Below are 16,001 nucleotides of genomic sequence, written 5' to 3'. Positions count from 1 at the left end.
CTATTAAATAAATTCCTGTTGAAAAGTAAGTGCATGCATTGTGCATTAACATAATTTATTAGAACAATTAGAACACATCCTTGTTGTCTTTTAATTAGATTATTCCTTGTTCTGGTAATTACACCAGACAAGGGAGAATAATAGTTTTAGGATTCTAAGATGTAGACTATGTGGAAAAAGAATGATCAATAATGCTAATTTACTGGAACACTTAAATTCCCAGAAACAGATCTTTTATCATGAACAATCCTTTGTATAATCAGCATTATTTCTCAATGTCTATCCTCATCTTTCTCACAGTTGAAAAGTAAAGAGGCTGGATAAATAACAGACATTTATTCCACTATTGGAAATCTGGTCAGGGTGGGCCACCTCTGGCCGTTAGTGGCTCAGACATTGCTTCACTATCTCACAAAATGCCAACAAATAACCACAGATGAAAGATTTAAGATTCCATGCAGAGCAGCATAGCCAGGAGTCTGAATATCTAACAGGGAGAAGACAAGATTTTTAATTTCTGATCCAGGTGAAGAATCATAAACTTTCTCAATTTAAAAACAAATTCAAATAGATGAAAATTTCTTATAAATGAGAAGACTACTGAATGTAAAAAAAAAAAAACTGGTGATATTTCTATACATGAAGAAAATATCTGCAGATATTAATGGGGACACCATATGACAGGGTAGACATCTGGCTTTCAGGCATGGGCTGAGGCCTTTAGATATTAGTTGAATTATTCCCTCTCTTTTTGTGTTTTAGAGACTGTAAGGAATTGAAAGGCTCCAAGGCCTCTTCCATGCCCTATGCAGCCATCACAAAGCTGCTAGGAAATACTACAGAGCAGCTCCCAGGACTTTCAGGATCCAGAATCTTTAAAAATGTCATGAGTTGGCATATACTGTCTTCAAGATAACCCTACAGTTGAGTGGAATGATGCTGAAATACAGTGTTGACAGCAGTGAATCTGGAGTTCTCTGTAATAATGGGTAACACAAATGTCCGACCAGTAGCCCGGATTACAGGAATCTCAACCCCACTGTTGACCGAGTCTGCCTTAGTCAATGCAAAGTCGTAATGAGACCATGTCTAGACAGTATTGATCTCCCACCAGAAAAAAAATAATTCAGAGTGTGACTTCTTTTCAAGCTTAGTCCAAATGACACCCAAATCAGGATCATTCATTCACACATTGCCAACACTTTCCCTAACCAAGACATTTTATTAACTAGGCAGCCAAGGACACATATAGGCTTCTTTTCAAATTATATATGAAATTTCTGATATTCAACTAGCAAGTAAGAACGTTACTTAAGCCTTTGGATTAAACTCCAAAATTTACAAGCAGCTCATGCAGCTCAATATCAAAAAACCAAACAACCCAATTCAAAAATGGGCAGAAGACCTAAAGAGACATTTCTCCAAAGAAGATATATAGATTGCCAACAAACACATGAAAGGATGCTCAACATCACTAATCATTAGAGAAATGCAAATCAAAACCACAGTGAGGCATCACCTCACACCAGTCAGAATGGCCATCACCAAAAAATCTACAAACAATAAATGCTGGAGAGGGTGTGGAGAAAAGGGAACCCTTTTGCACTGTTGGTGGGAATGTAAATTGATATAGCCACTATGGAGAACAGTATGGAGGTTCCTTAAAAAACAAAAAATAGAACTACCATACGACCCAGCAATCCCACTACTGGGCATATACCCTGAGAAAACCATAATTCAAAAAGAGTCATGTACCACAATGTTCATTGCAGCACTATTTACAATAGCCAGGACATGGAAACAACCTAAGTGTCCGCCAACAGATGAATGGATAAAGAAGATGTGGCACATATATACAATGGAATATTACTCAGCCATAAAAAGAAACGAAATTGAGTTATTTGTAGTGAGGTGGATAGACCTAGAGTCTATCATACAGAGTGAAGTAAGTCAGAAAGAGAAAAACAAATACCGTATGCTAACACATATATATGGAATCTAAAAAAAAATGGTTCTGATGAACCTAGGGGCAGGACAGAAATAAAGGCACAAATGTAGAGAATGGACTTGAGGACACAGGGAGGGGGAAGGGTAAGCTGGGACAAAGTGAGAGAGTAACATTGACATATATACACTACCAAATGTAAAATAGATAGCTAGTGGGAAGCAGCCGCATAGCACAGGGCGATCAGCTCGGTGCTTTGTGACCACCTAGAGGGGTGGGATAGGGAGGGTGAGAGGGAGACACAAGAGGGAGGAGATATGAGGGTATATGTTTATGTACAGCTGATTCACTTTGTTATAAAGCAGAAACTAACACACCATTGTAAAGCAATTATACTCTAATAAAGATGTTAAAAAAAACCAAGTTACTTAATTAAGCCTTTTAAAAAATGAAAGTTCACATAAACTGAAATAAAAGCTCAAATTAATGTGGGCAAAATATCTAACGGAGAAATCATTAGCTTAAGCTATTTGAAAGATTTGCCACGGGGTCTGGTAGTTTAGGAGCAGAGAAGAATCCCTATAACCCTGCTTGCTATCCATTCTAGCTGGGAAGACATAGTTTTCCATAGAAACACCTCTTTAAATTGTCAGGGATGTTACTAAAAATTTAGGATTCCCCACTACTCTGATCTCCAGACTGGTCAGATCTATGAAGCAAAATATTACCCTAGAGCAGTGTTCCCCAACCTTTTTAGCACCAGGGACCAGTTTCATGGAAGACAGATTTTCCACGGACCAGGGCCGGAAGCGGGGGTTGGATGGTTTCGGGATGACTCAAGCGCATTACATTTACTGTGCACTTTATTTCTATTATTATTATTACGTTGTAATATATAAAGAAATAATTATACAAGTCACCCTAATGCAGAATCAGTGGGAGCCCTGAGCTTGTTCTCCTGCAACTAGATGGTCCTATCTGGGGGTGATGGGAGACAGTGACACCGACGTGTGTTGCTTACGTCCAGTCTACTCCGTGATCTCGTTTTGATCACTGTCACTGCAGAAAACCCTGCTTCACAAAGACAGGATGTTGGAAATGGAAGCAGGCTTTTCAGTGTTTTCGTGGCAATCTCAGGATGGTCCGCCTTGACTTTAATCCAGAACGTATGGTGATTTGAAGTTGTCTCAAACGTACTTTTAAGGCCACCATCATTTGTGGTCTCAAGCAGTTGATCCTCTTCTAGCACAGACAAAGTCGATTCACCTGGATTATTCGCAAATGGGTCGCGGATCCATTCCTTCCCAGTTCGGGGGCCTTTTGTGGTTGGGAAGCAATGCTCAGACTCTTTTGAAAGCTGAGATAGCTGATCATGCACCAGCTGGGAGAAAGAAGGCCCTGGTTCAGTCTCTATCAATATCTCTATTAATGTTTGAAACATGTCAAAAATCCCAGTGTTCACTCATTGCCCCATAATTCCAGTTTGGCTTTGAATGCAGCCACTTTTATCTGCCCACTTGAACACAGTTGTTGTTCTCCCCTGAAGTCACAGATTGAGTTCGTCGAGCAGGTTGAATATGTCACACAAGTAAGCAAGTTTTGTGACCCATTCTGTGTCACTGAAATGTGCTGCCAGTGGTGCCTGTTTTTCTAAAAGAAATCTCTGGAACGGCACTCGTAACTCAAAAACTCTGGGCAGTGATCTACCTTGAGAAAGCCGTCTCACTTCTGTGTGTAAGAGAAGATGTGTGTGCTCTGTGTCCATCTCCTCACAGAGCTGCACGAACAGACGTGAGTTAAGGACACGTACTTTAATGGGGCTGATAATTTTAATCACATCCTGAAAAACGTTGTGAAGTTCAGGTGACATTTTTCAGCTAGCCAGCATTTCTCTATGGATGGCACAGCACGTAGACTCACATTCAGAAGCGACATCTCCGACCCGAGTAGTGAAACCAGAAAGCCATCCAGTCATGGCAGCCGCTCCAACCGTGCATATACTGACACAAAATGACCAATTCAGTTTTCCTGATATGTAATCATTCAAAGACTTCGATAGTTCTGCAGCTGTGGTGTTGGCTGGCAACAAAAGTGCACATAACATATCCTCACGCACATCCTTCTGAAAAATGTATCGCACAAAAACAAGCATTGTTGCCTTGTTGTCAATATTGGTAGACTCGTCAACCTGGATTGCATACCATGGTGACTCATTAATCCTAACAAGTGTGCCTCAATATCTTCTGCTATTTCATCAATTCATCTAGTTATGGTGCTAGAAAGAGGAACACATGCCACCTTTTGAACTGCAGCCTCTCCTAAAAGTTCACGACAAATGTCCTTAGCAGCAGGCAGGATCAACTCTTCACCAAGAGTAAAGGGCTTCTTAGCTTTAGCAATGCAGTTAGCCACTAAGAATGATGCTCTCAGCGCAGACACATTTGATGAAGTGGTGGCCTTCAATAATTGCTTCTGTTCTTCGTGTTCATGTGTTTCTTTTGAAAAACTCCAAAGGCTTGTCTCTTAATGCAGGGTGCTTGGTCTCCGTATGGTGAAGCAGTTTTGAAGGTTTCATGGCTTCGTTGGATAGCCGGTCGCCACATATTATACAAAGCGGGCTTGGAGAATGTGAATCACCTATTGCAAATGAACTTATAATTTAAGTAGGACTCTTGGTTTTTTTTTTTTTTTTTTTTGCGGTACACAGGCCTCTCACTGTTGTGGCCTCTCCCGTTGTAGAGCACAGGCTCCGGACGCGCAGGTTCAGCGGCCGTGGCTCACGGGCCCAGCCGCTCCACGGCATGTGGGATCTTCCCAGACCGGGGCACGAACCCGTGTCCCCTGCATCGGCAGGCGGACTCTCAACCACTGCGCCACCAGGGAAGCCCGGTATATTCTCTTAAATTAAGCTTTCTTTTTGTTGGCAGTCTTCTGCTGTCTCATCATTGGGTCTTTCCCCCTTTGCAAAGAAGCTCTCCAGCGACGTTTGTTTTTTACTCATTTTGGCTAGGGTTAGCTGTGGGCTTACTGAAACTGTGACTGAGACAAGGGCACAGTGTGGGAAAGAGGTGCAGATGGAAAGTGGTAAATAAAATAATGGGAGGGACACGTGGGCTAAAATAAGTGTCAGATTCTGACTTAAAGCCTGCCACCAGATGTAGCTGTACAACTGAAGTACATCAACTCACTTGCCGCTCTAAAGCCTGCCACCAGATGCAGTTTAATTGTCACTTGCCACTCACTGATAGGGTTTTGATGTGAGTCTGCAAACAACTGATTTATTGTGGTCTCTGCAGTAAAACCTCTCTGCTAATGATAATCTGTATTTGCAGCCGCTCCCCAGCACTAGCATCACTGCCTCAGCTCCACCTCAGATCATCAGGCGTTAGATTCTCGTAAGGAGCTCGCAACCTAAATCCCTCGCATGTGCATTTCACAGTAGGGTTCGTGCTCCTACGAGAATCTAATGCCACAGTTGATTTGACGGGAGGCGGGGCTCAGGAGGTAATGCAAGGGATGGTGAGCGGCTGTAAATACAGATGAAACTTTGCTCGCTCACCTCCTGCTGTGTGGCCCAATTCCTAACAGGCCACAGATGGGTTCCATGGCCCAGGGTTTGGGGATCCCTGCCCTAGAGGCACCAAAGATTTGCATTTGAGTGCCCTGTGCTCAGGCATTCCAAAGCCAGGCTGAGCATCAGATCTGCCCCCAGAAAGTCAGGAAGGAAGGGAATATGGTTTAAAATACCTGTAGGAATGGAATTAAAAATCTCCCCAGGCAATACAGTAATAAGCTAAGATTGGAAACTTTAAGCTGAAAGACGGAACCAGAAAGAATCCCCTCTGACTTGGGGCCTGAAATGAAGCCATGACTCTGAGGTATTCAGGTGGTCCCACAGGGTGGCAAGTCTTACAAGGTAGATTTTTTGCCTCACTGAAGGAAAATGAAACAACCTCCTCATTATGTTGGAGGTATTAAGGTATAAATCTATCCTATAGAAGAATGTTAAAGAAGAACACAATCCAGAGAGAGACACCCACCACTATAAATAGTTCCTCACAAATGCCACCTAGAGTCAAAATTATCATTTCTATGTTCCAAACCTAAATAGCCTTGCAAGTCTTGGAAATACTTTGCCCTCTAAAGCAACCAGAAGAAAGTTCCTTCAGTCTACAACTTCTTGTCATGCTGGATTTTGAACCTTTTGAGCATTCGCTCCCCAAACTCATATTCACAAGGCTAATATAGTGACACCTGGAAAACTAGAAACCTTATCGATCAATAGCACAGGCTACTTCTCCAAATGGACTTTGCATAAGTTCTTGCAAGCTTAGTAAAAATCCTACATTTGTCTGAAATGAAATGAAGGGAAGTCAATCATGAACTTCCTTTTCTCTGTGTTAAGTAAAGACACAAGCACACCATGATAAGCAAAAAAGAATGATACAATGTTCTCTGCTCATCCAAGGAAGGTTACAGTACAAGGGTTCTGGGTTAGAAAACACCACTGTGGCATACTTCCAGGACATAAGGTTAATTTATAGGCTACCTCAATCCTAACACGCTGGAGTTAAGGCAAGTATGTATGTATATCTTCCTAGTTATCAAGAGGGAGAGGAAGTGGTAAAAAACAAAACAAAACAAAACTTGGATATACATTTAAAAGGTATCCAACTTATTTCAAAATAGGGCAAGAGCAGTTGTGATTTAATTTTTTTTTTTTTTTTGAGTTTTTGGCTGCACCCCGCTGGTATGAGGAATCTTAGTTCCCTGAACAGGAATCGAACCCGCACCTCCTGCATTGGAAGGCAGAGTCTTAACCACTGTACTGACGGAAAGTCCCAAGATCAGTTGTGATTTAAGATAACTGTACTGGAGAAACTTAACTCTCTATAAGGAAATATGGATCCTTAGATATGCTGCTTAAATATAACACAAAGATATGCTATAGCATATGGTAGAATCTTATTCAACCATTCTGATTTGGCCAAATGTTAAATTAGCCAAACATAATAGGAGAAATTTCTCTCTATTGAGTAGGTGATTGATTCAAAATATTCATGCACTTAGTAGAAGCATAAGTAATAAGTTCCAGCAGCAAGAAATAAATCATATATATCCTCAAAATAGAATGAAGGTATTTTGTGCAATCTCGGGAAATAGGGTTTTTGTTTTTGTTTTTAGGTATTTCATAAAATCATTGACTCCAGGGCAGGAAAAACACTACATACATAAACCAGAGCATTTTTATTCCTATTCCAGAGTTATAACAGCACAAAGATGAATCCTATTTCTTAAGACTTCCCCAGAACATGATTCAACACATTGTCTATTTTCAAAAACATTTTCTGCCATTTAATGCCATGTGATTTTTTTTTCCCAATGACTAAGCAAATATGCCTCACTGTTATATAAATCAATTCTTCCTTTCTTAATGTTGCAAGTAAAGACAGAGAGCTAGTACTTGCCATCCTCCCATATAAAAATCACACTTCAGCTTTTTCTTTTCCAATGTGATTAATCATATCTGTGACTGTCTTCCAAACTTAGTTGAAATTTTCCTGAATCCTTCAAAATCTACATTTTCTGGATGAATATGAAGAAAAGAAAGTTTTGTCATTTCTCTTTATTTCTGAATTCAGCTTGGTCTTCATTAGTGCTACATAGCTGCCTTATTATTCAATGTCCTCTGTGACCCCCTGATCATTTTCCCCTCAGGGTGCATATTTGCTCACTAACTATATTACCATTTTGTGATCTGCTGGATTTTCTCTGGTATTCTACTCTACAGTTGCCCTAAATTAAAGAATTTCATTCTTTTTGGCTTCTACTTCTCCTATTTATTAAATTTGGTCTGAAAATGAAGTTTATTTTCAAAGGAATTCATAATTCTTTACAATTATGGTATTAACGATGAATTTCATAAGCACTGTAGTTTTTAAATGTACTAAAGACAAATTTTGTTAAATGTTAGTATTCCAAACCTTACATTCCCCCCAGAAAAGAACTCTATTTTGCTCGGCCTTTTCCTTTACCCACTTTCTAAGACAAGTTTCTTTTCTTTTTTTTTTTAAATACATTTATTTATTTATTTTTGGCTGCTTTGGGTCTTTGTTGCTGCACACGGGCTTTCTCTAGTTGCAGTGAGCGGGGTCTACTCTTCGTTGCAGTGTGTGGGCTTCTCATTGTGGTAGCTTCTCTTGTTGCAGAGCATGGGCTCTAGGCACGCGGGCTTCAGTAATTGTGGCACGTGGGCTCTAGAGCACAGGCTCAGCAGTTGTGGCGCACGGGCTTAGTTGCTACGCGGCATGTGGGATCTTCCTGGACCAGGGCTCAAACCCATGTCCCCTGCATTGGCAGGCGGATTCCTAACCACTGCACCACCAGGGAAGTCCCAGAAATTTCATTTTTTATGATGAATTATGTGAATGATAACAAAAGCAGAACTGGAAGACTGGGATGAAAATAAGAGGTGGGGGAAAGTCAGACTGCAGCCTTAATAGAAATAGTACAGCTATTTGAGAGTAAAGGGGTAAAAGAGAGAGAGGACCTAGCTTCTGAGAGTGCAAAGTGAAAGATCACTGGGAAAAAAAAGGATGGAAGGGGGTTTTGAGAAGAGTTGCCATGTGCAATGAATAAAGTAATTTTTGAAGTTCCTGGAGAGACATGGGTAAAATTTAGAATTATTTTTCAATTATTTCATTTGCTATGCTGTCTTAAGACTGAACCATATGGGACCCCAGCACCTATTTAGGTTATACAAATATCCTCCAATGCTGACATTAGTTTGTCTGGACATAATTCATATCTGGACTTTGGTTTCCTTTAAGTGTCATAAACACATACCAGAAACAAATGTGATCATCCTAGAAATGCTCAAGAGCTCTCTGTCAGCTTTAAATGCAGTTCTGTTAGTTAATTCACAGGTCAATGTCTGGGACAACCCCAAGGACTACTTGAGTAATTAATAAATTTATATGAAAACATATTGAAAACAAAGGTATCTATCTGTTAGTGTCAAATACATAAAAGACACACTTTGAGGCAATGGTTGCTATATAGTAATGCAGTTTTAAGCTACTAGCAATGCATCTAAAGTAAAAGTATAAGAAGGATATGAAGGAACAACATTATAACATATGATAAGCCTGCTGCATAAAATTTTTAAGAAAGTGATAAACAGTTATGGCTTTACTGCTTTGCTATACAGATCACTCCCCAAAATGTAGACAGACATAACCTCAACTGGAATATGGGGTCTCTGCATGCCATTTTTAGTTAAGTTATATTATTAAAAATCAATACAGCACAACAGTCTACACAGGCATACCTCCGAGATATTGTGGGTCAGGTGCCAGACCACAGCAATAAAGCTAATATTGCAACAAAGCGAGTCACACAGATTTTTTGGTTTCCCAGTGCAAAAAGTTACGTTTACACCATGCTATAGTATATTAAGTATGCAATAAATAGCAGTATTTATTTAAAAAACATAATATATATACATTAATTTAAAAATACTTTTTTGCTAAAACAATGCCAAAACAATAGTAACAGCAAAGATCAGTGATCACAGATCACCATAACAAACATAAAAACTTTGAAATATTGCTAGAATTACCAAAATGTGATAAGAGACACAGAGTGAGCAAATGCTGTTGGGAAAATGGCGCTGATAGACTTGTCTGACACAGAGTTGCCACAAACCTTCAATTTGTAAAGAATTCAATATCTGTGAAGCGCAATAAAACAGGTATACCTGTATTATTCTTAAGAAAGTACATAAAATAAGAGAAGAACCTGGAACTAAATTAAAAGTTTACACCAGTTCACACCAATATATTATATATTTGTAAACTAAACTTGTCACCAATACAGATGTACCACATAGCATGCATATGTGTGAAAGAGAATGAGGATTCAGAAATAAACATATATAGTAAATGAAAACTCTAAGGCATTCCCAGGGATCTAAACGGCCTATACCCAAATATAGTAAACTCATATCATAAGGGAGGGGACTTAAGTTTTCACACCAGAGCCTAAGGCTCTGCTTATAGTCAAACTTAACAGTGAAAAATCATTTAAATCATCTGTAGGGTGCAAGTTATATTGCTCTGTGTATTCAAACCTGACAATAAATATTTGAGAGCAAACAAGTGAACTAGGCTAAATAAGGGAAGTAAGCAAAGAAAAGTCCACCTACAGATATCTGGGTATTCAAACCATCTGTTCTTTAAGGAACTAGCAAATCTTCAGCAATGAATCTTTACCACGTAGGTGATGAAGTATAAACTTGTAAACCTTCCAACAGGGTTTGTTCCACTGTTTTAATATAAAAGTTGTATAACTTTAATGCATTAATAGATGCATTTGTCACTGTTAAAAAGATTAAACAAGGTGGGACTTCCCTGGTGGCACAGTGGTTAAGAATCCGCCTGCCAGTGCAGGGGACACAGGTTCAATCCCTGGTCCGGGAAGATCCCACGTGCCACGGAGCAACAAAGCCTGTGCACCTCAACTACTGAGCCTGCGCTCTAGAGCCCATGAGCCACAACTACTGAGCCCGCATGCCACAACTACTGAGCCCGCATGCCACAACTACTGAAGTCCACGTGCCTAGAGCTTGTGCTCCACAACAAGAGAAGCCACCACAATGAGAAGCCCGCGCACCGCAACGAAGAATAGCCCCTGCTCGCCACAACTAAAGAAAGCCCATGTGCAGCAACAAAGACCCCATGCAGTCAAAAATTAATTAATTAAAAAAAAAAAACATTGGCTAAAAAAAAAAAGATTAAACAAGATTAACGTATGCAAAACTACTAGACACAGGGACAAAGAGCAGATACTCCATAAAAATGCTGGGTTTTAATCTAAGTCTTATTTCATTCGATGCACAAACACACTGCTCTGTGAAATCTTGTAGAGAAGAACATGGTAGCTGCTTTTCTTGCCAAGCCAGTTGGAGCCCCCATGAACAGCTATCACTTGCATACTTTAGGCATGGAGGAGACCTTACACGTGCACTGGCTTCTAAGTGAGCACAAGAGAATCCACTGCACATGGGAAGCATTTCTTTATGCCTGGGTCGCATCTCAGTAGATTGACTCCCTGTGGAATGGGCTTTCCCTTTCCAAAGCTGTAACACAGCACATGAGGCTCAAACCACAGGGCTATCAAACAAGGAGAATTCATTTCTTTTCCAAAAAGGCATTCCTATCAACTCTACCAGGAAAGCACATGAACCCATGAAATCCATTTATTCGTATCTTTAATAATATATCCATCCATGAGTCCCTTTTATCAGCACTTAGTTACAATGGGATGTCACAAATATTTGGAAACTGGAATTATTTTTCCTCGCTTTTTCTTCTCTACCTCCCTTTTTCTCCTTTCTTCCTTCTTTCTTTCCCTGAAATTTCTGCCTATGGTAAAACCACAGCAAGAAGGAAAGTAAAATGGATTTTCCTAGTAGTCGACATTTCTGTGATATACTCTTATTTTTTGGTCCTCATAGGAACTCCCTCCAGGGTGCTCCTTTATGGGAATAAGGTATGCCAAATGAAATAGAGAACTGGAGGCACAATTTTACCCTTGACATATGAAGAGAGAGTATTTTTCTCCTGGATTTATGGGGTAATGAAACTCAGACACTTTTCTTCTTTTCCTTAGTTTGCACTTCCTACTTATTGCTGCACACCATCATTACCATCATCATAAATTTATAAGAGTGCCCATGGCTGTAGCCTCTCGGTAGCTCCCAAATGATCTAATCCAGACATCACTGTCTTCAGCTCCCCTTTGGCATGAGTCTATTTTCCATTCCTCTTCCTTACTGAAATCTGCTCTCGATTACTTTTCATCAGATGTTATAGCTTCCTTTTCTTTCCCTTAAGTTGAATCTCTTTTATTTCTTCCTCTCATTTCCATGCTCTCCTGGGCCCTAAGCACAGTTCCTCTACATATATAGGGGATTACATCTCCAAATTTAGAAACTCTTGAGAACTTTACTACCAAACTGCCTTTTCCAAGGTAATTTTTAGCAATATTAACTAAAAGGAGAATTTTAGTCTTCTTTGAAGCCACAGCTCCACGTTAAGGATCTCAGCTCTAACTTCTATCTCGTTGCAAGATGATAACCAGAGTTACAGTACATTCTTTCAACCCAGGCCAAACTCTCTAAAGATGGGCACTCTTCAACCCCCTGATTCCAACTGGGCTTCTTTAGGAAACTGGAGGTCCACAGTTTGGAATTAGACAGACAGGGGTTCAAATCCAGCCTCCAGCATTTAATTTGGATATAACCTTGAGTGACCATTTAACCTTTCTGAGTTTCAATTTCCTTGACTGAAGAATAAGAACACAAATATCTAACTAATGAGATTGTTGTGAGGATAAAATGAGGTAATCTTTGTAAAATATTGGTACACACAATGTCTGACACAGGGTAAGCATTCAAACTTGGTAGCTATTATTTTTATTCTTATGAGTTAAAATGTGGAATAGAATGGATTCCTCTTCATAGAAGATCACAAAGCTGATCTTGGAGGAGACACTAATACATTATTTAATAGGTCCCAGTCCCAAATACCAGCCAGTTCAGTGTTTTCACACTTGGGAAGTCACTAAATATTTTTTAATTGATATTAAAAATTGAGGACAAACAGAGAATTAGGATTTGGAACCAAAAAATAGATAACCAGTCATAAATCTGGACATATCATTTACAGTCTCTATTCTCAGAACATACAGCTCTTTTTAAAATATATTTACTACAGTTAACCCTGGAGACTGAATATTTTTATCATCAGTTGCAAAACTGTCTCCTGAAAAGAAAATTGTGTAATTATACCTAGAACAGACTTCACATGTTAACCTTTGACATAAGGGAAGAAAAAAAATTAGACACTCAGCAAGGCACTGGGAAGAAGAGGGAGAGAGGAAGAGTACGTGAGAGGGAAAAAGAAAGAGAGAGAGAGAGAGACAATGAGAATGAACGCAAAAGAGTTTGATGAGGATTACTGTTTGGCTTTTAGCCATCCAGTGCAGATAGGATGATCATACCATTTATGATTGCTGTCAATTCTCTCCATGGAAACAGGCTGAACAATTGGATACCCGCTACCTCTCATACAAAGAAAGTAAAATTGTCAATTCCTTACAGGAATTTTGCCTAAATGAAATACATATATTTAAAATTATTATGATGCCAGAAATAAAGTTAAATATCTAAACTCAATGAAATTATCTAACTGGGTCTGATCCAACAGAGTGAGGTTTTTACTCTGGAAGGTGAGTAAAATATTTTAGGGCATAAGAATGAAAAATTCACTGATTTACCCTGATCTGTAAAAAGAGCAGTCTGATCTACTTCTGAATCAAACCAGACCTGCTTTAAAATGCTATTTCTGCCACCTGCTTGTTGGGCAAGTTACTTATCCTTTATGTGTCTGGCTTCCTTGTACCTAAAATAACTAGATAAGAAAGCATCTGCAAGCGGTGGGGACTAGGCCTGCCACTCTTTCTCTCTCTCCCTACACCCCCATGTCCCTCAAAGGAGCAAGTCCTAAGCCAACTGGCCAAATTCAAGCATACTGAGTCTTACTAATTAAGGGCAAGGTCACTACACAACACGTACTCTAAGTTGGTAAAAGGCTGATTCCTCAAGGAAGGGTAACCATTTCCTTCTTTCTGTCCTGCCTTCTTTCCAACTTTAGGCAATAGCATCCATGAGCCAAAGTGATGTCCAGAGCACCAGGTCTTGCCTGCAACACTTTCATTCTTGCCCACTCCCTCCCACTGTCCCCCAGTCAGAATCTTTAAGCATGCTGTTCATTTGAGGGGACTGTTTAGGAGAAAGTGGGAGGAAGTCCCACCTAGACTCCTTCCACACCAGCCTACCTTTATCAGTGTTCTACATTGGAAGGTCTTGGGCACTGGCCCAACTAATGACAAAGTGGCACTTTGTTACCATTTCCATGTTAGGGCCTTTGCATTTGCTCTTCCCCCTCTCTGGAAAGTTCTGCATCTTTAAATCATGGATCTTTACATCATTCAGGTCTCAGTTCAAATGTTATTTCTTCAGAGAGGTCTTCCCTGACCACCCAATCTAAAGCAGCATCCTCAACACCACCAAGTCACTCTGATATATTAATCTTCTGTATTGTTAATAGTTCTCATCACATTTCGTTACTTTCTTCATTTATTTGTTTGCTGCCCTTCCATCCCTCCTTCCCAAACATACCTATAAGGTTAGTCCAAGAGAACATGGATGCTGTCTGTCTTGTTTATCACTGGTTTATCCAGAGTCGGATGCCTATCAAATGGGTAGATACACAATAAATTACAGCTATCATGACCCTGTCCTCTCAGGCTTGCTCCTGCCACCTCCTATGCCCAACCAAGTCCAATGAAACCTTTTGAAAGCTCTCCTCCTCAGCTGACCCAGGATAACAGCAGGTGTACTATGGGCTCTCTAAATTTTAGACTAAGTACCTCTATCTTATAAATTTCTTTCTTCTAATCAGAATTTATATAACCTACTCCTTATTTGAATAGTATCTTATTCCACTTACCTTATATGTACTTTTTAATAAACCCCAGCACAAAGGGCACAGCTTAGTGAATGTCCCAGCAAAACTAAAAGACAGTGGCTAATGCCTTTCTTACCCAAAGAAATGGTCCTAAAGAAGTCTTTCTACATCTCTGCCCTCCAGTCCCATAATACATGCACACAGTGGAAAGCCTATATTTGCATTCCAGATAATCTCCAGCAGGGAGTGAGGGGAAATGTTCTTTAAAAGGAGCAAACCTAAAACCATAAGGCTCTTGAAAATGCTGCCAGTTAACATTTCTTCTTAAGAAAGACACAATCCCAACAGAATCAAAGATAGCTCAGTGGCATCTTAAATCAGGGATAGTTTTTAAGTTGAAGCTTAGAGCGTGTCTTGGGAATCTCTTCAATTCTCCACACACACAAAAATATGGCACAGCTTCTCAGGAGGTACAATAGAGGCTTTCTTCTAGCATTACAACAGATAGCTAGGGACTTCCCTGGTGGCACAGTCCTTAAGAATCCCCCTGCCAATGCAGGGGACATGGGTTCGAGCCCTGGTCCAGGAAGATCCCACATGCTGTGGAGCAACTAAGCCCATGAGCCACAACTACTGAGCCTGTACTCTAGAGCCCGTGAGCCACAACTAATGAGCCCGCGTGCCACGACTACTGAGGCCCACATGCCTAGAGCCGTGCTCTGCAGCAAAGAGAAGCCACCGCAATGAGAAGCCTGAGCACCTCAACGAAAAGTAGCCCCTGCTCGCCGCAACTAGAGAAAACCCCGTGCGTAGCAACAAAGACCCAACACAGCCAAAAGTAAATAAATAAATACGTGTACTAAAAAAAGAGAAGAACATAGAGCTATTTCTTTGGCTGTAGATCAGATGAAGTCATTGGGGTGAGTTTACTAGTCATATACATTTTCTAATGCATAACAGAATATGTCAATACTGGAATACACTCAGCACTGAGATGCTCACACTAGGAGATTCAGGAGGATAAGACTGACTCCTAGCTCCCATCTCACATTCACTAAGAAGCATATATTCATTGAGGGGAAATGTCTAGCAGAATGATCTATATTACTTAAATTGGTACCTATTACTGTCTTCTTGTCTGCCAATTCTGTACGGTTAAGTTGGCAAAAGTTCAATGCACACAGGATGCAACTCCATTCTATTCAAGACCACTCGTCTTTGTGTCATGATATCTCTGTGTTAAAGATCAAAAAGTACTAACCCTACAGAACTTTATCACATCACCTGGACCCATTTCATAAACAAAGAATGTAGACAGCACACTCAGGAACGGTCCCTAAAGGAATATCCTTCCAAGTTTAATTTTTTAAATTATTTATTTATGTATTTATTTATCTATTTTTGGCTGTGTTGGGTCTTCGTTACTGCACGTGGGCTTTCTCTAGTTGTGGCGAGCAGGGGCTACCCTTCATTGTGGTCCGTGGGCTTCTCATGGCAGTGGCTTCTCTTGTTGTGGACCACAG

General features: G+C 40.1%; 1 protein-coding gene across 5 annotated transcripts in view; it reads right to left on the bottom strand.

The window, feature by feature from the left end:
* FHIT (fragile histidine triad diadenosine triphosphatase) overlaps nt 1-16,001 on the bottom strand; it is a 1,483,533-nt gene that overhangs the window by 1,066,686 nt on the left and 400,846 nt on the right. The window contains exon 3 of one of the 5 annotated variants that reach the window (XM_032649512.1): nt 14,190-14,261. The exons of the other annotated variants lie outside the window; for them this stretch is intronic. The gene's annotated coding sequence lies outside the window, so the exon portion shown is untranslated. The remainder of the gene's footprint in view (nt 1-14,189; nt 14,262-16,001) is intronic. 5 annotated transcript variants of the gene reach the window in all.

This window comes from Phocoena sinus, chromosome 11 (genome assembly GCF_008692025.1).
Source record: "Phocoena sinus isolate mPhoSin1 chromosome 11, mPhoSin1.pri, whole genome shotgun sequence".
In the NCBI taxonomy this organism is placed as follows: Eukaryota; Metazoa; Chordata; class Mammalia; order Artiodactyla; family Phocoenidae; genus Phocoena; species Phocoena sinus.
The sequence above is the reverse complement of the archived record's forward strand: the minus strand, read 5'-3'. Positions and strand labels throughout refer to the sequence as shown.